This window comes from Gadus chalcogrammus, chromosome 3 (genome assembly GCF_026213295.1).
Source record: "Gadus chalcogrammus isolate NIFS_2021 chromosome 3, NIFS_Gcha_1.0, whole genome shotgun sequence".
Lineage (NCBI taxonomy): Eukaryota > Metazoa > Chordata > Actinopteri > Gadiformes > Gadidae > Gadus > Gadus chalcogrammus.
In genome coordinates, this window is record NC_079414.1 from 6,891,005 (window position 1) to 6,893,504 (window position 2,500).

Below are 2,500 nucleotides of genomic sequence, written 5' to 3' on the forward strand. Positions count from 1 at the left end.
GGGAATTCAGTCTGTGTGTGTGTGTGTGTTTGAGTAAGTGTGTTTGTGTGTGTGGGTGTTTGGGTGTGTGTGTGTGGGAGAGAAACAGAGACAGATCGAGAGAAACAAGACCTACACATAGAGTACATCACTATGTTCACCAATGTGTTGCTAAAGAGTAAACAGCCAATGAACTCACAGAGAAGTGGCCAATCAGCTACTTTGGTTTAGCCCTGCGGATAAACACAACACTTTAATTGGTGCTCATCATGTATTATACCTCCCCCTGGGACTATCTTGTCCTACCTCTTACTCAGTGACCTATTTCCTGCCGTGGATCACATTTTTTGGAAGCACGTTTACAGCAATTGCAGCAATTGCCATCAATAACATTGGCTAGTGTCCGTATTCTCTGCATTCTTTACCTGGCAACCAAAAAACTTGGATGGTATGTGGTGAAAGGTAAATAAAGAGAGGCTAAAACCCTGCTGGGCCACTTTAAAATCACGCAGCCTGAATAATGGAGAGGAAGGAAACATCCACCATATATTAATAGGAAGGTTCCAATAGCTATAAGGTAATATGTCCACAGCAGAGCTGTGCCCAAACTGAGTCCTCAGATCCATCCCTCAACCGCTATGCCCATCGCCGTGGTACCCTGTAGTTATTCCAGGGCGAGCGAAGGAGACTTTTATTTTGATGTATTCCTCTACCAGGGCGGGACCTGCTGTTTCTAGCAATGTATCGATGGCATTTACCCACTGCAGAGGCGCACGCAATAAGCCCTGGCCCTGATCTGTTGGGCGAGTCTTGTGGTGCTTCCTGATGAAATTTCTATCTTTCCCAGCGTATATTTATAAATATATTTCCAATTAGGACTCTGCCAATTACCATAGAGCTGACGGATGCGGGTCGGCGAGCTCATTAAAGCGGAGGGGGGATCTGCAGAGATGTGGAGCAGCGCGGCTCCTTATCACGCGCCGTGAATACTGGAGAGAAAGGGATCGGGTTCTTCAATGTTTCACTGCCTGAAACAGATGCGTGGGTTCGTCATGTCTAAAGGAGGCAGCGCACAGAGCACCGCTGACATTCATAACGCCCGCACTATGACCCAAAGTTATTCTGGGGTGACTTTAAAATACTTTGGATACTCGCTCACTGGTTCAGCCGCTTGATGTATGAACGGAGACAGTCCAGGGAGACTCAAATGGGACTCTGGGCCAGGAATCGTTTTTTAAACTTCTCCATATTGACCGAGTAAAAAAGGGAAATCCTGTCGTTGAGATGGTTAATTTATTCCTGGTCTTCATCGAGTGCGACGTTGTGGAGGGGCTGAGGATCTCTAGCATTGATTGTATGTTTTTATCTCCCCATGGTCAGCAGTCTGGCTGTCTGCTGCGGACCGCAGGTCGCTCTCTACACAAATCCCCATTGATCACTGCTTTAAAGCCTCCCTAAGATGCCCACTGATCCATTTTAACAGTGTTTTGAGTGCACACCAATCACACCAAACGCTCTCTCTCTCACACACACACACGCACATGCAGAAACCCACGCACACCCATGCGCACATGCATGCGCACACGCATGCGCGCTGGATTCGTAGAGGTCAACCCAAATTTATGTACTAAAAGCGCTAGGAAATACATATAGGCACTCAGCACTCATTGCCTTCCTGCAACCATTGATTCATGTATGGTCCGGAATGCATAACCAAACGGACTGTTAGACGGCATGCACAAATACACACACACACACACACACACACACACACACACACACACACACACACACACACACACACACACACACACACACACACACACACACACACACACACACACACACACACACACACACACACACACACACAACCACACAGCAACACACCAAGACTGGCCACACAACAACACGCAATAGCGCACATCCTTGTCTCCTCGCACATACTGATCGGTAGAAACCAAGTTTGGTGCATCTCCTCCCTGTAATTCCTTGTAGCACGTCTTCCCTAACTTCGTGTAAGAGCATGTGTTAATACAGACATCATTTAATAAGCCACGCAGCTATAATGCCTTGTCCACTCCATAGAAATGTGTTGAAAGGCAATTATACTAAGCAAATAGCCCTCCAGGCTCCAGGGGCCTTCGCCCTTTCATACACAGGAAGGAGGGCGGTGGGTGGGGTTGTGAAGGCTGCCCTCACACCAGCGCTGGAGACAACCAACTTCTTGGTTTAGAGAGCAGCCAGCAGCAGCAGCCCCTCCCTTTAGCTAGCCTGCACCCTCCGTCTCAGACACCGCCAGGCCCGTCTGAAGAGTGTGAGCTGAGGAGCGGGTGGGGTGGGGGACGAGGCGAGAGAGAGGCTGCAGTTACAGTCAGTGCGCGCCCACACTTCTACAATCGAGGCTTCCCAGACGCCGGGCTGGAAGGTGTAGCGGCTCAACGGTGAACTATTCATTTGTGAACTCATGAAAAATGCAGCTCCGGTGACATCCGAAATGTCAACGTAAGTGACATTTTTC

The 2,500-nt window shown here is 48.8% G+C and overlaps 1 protein-coding gene across 1 annotated transcript in view; it reads right to left on the reverse strand.

Annotated features, from left to right (window-relative positions):
- The window catches only part of adgrl3.1 (adhesion G protein-coupled receptor L3.1), a 139,441-nt gene that overhangs the window by 63,337 nt on the left and 73,604 nt on the right, over positions 1-2,500 (reverse strand). The window lies entirely within an intron of this gene.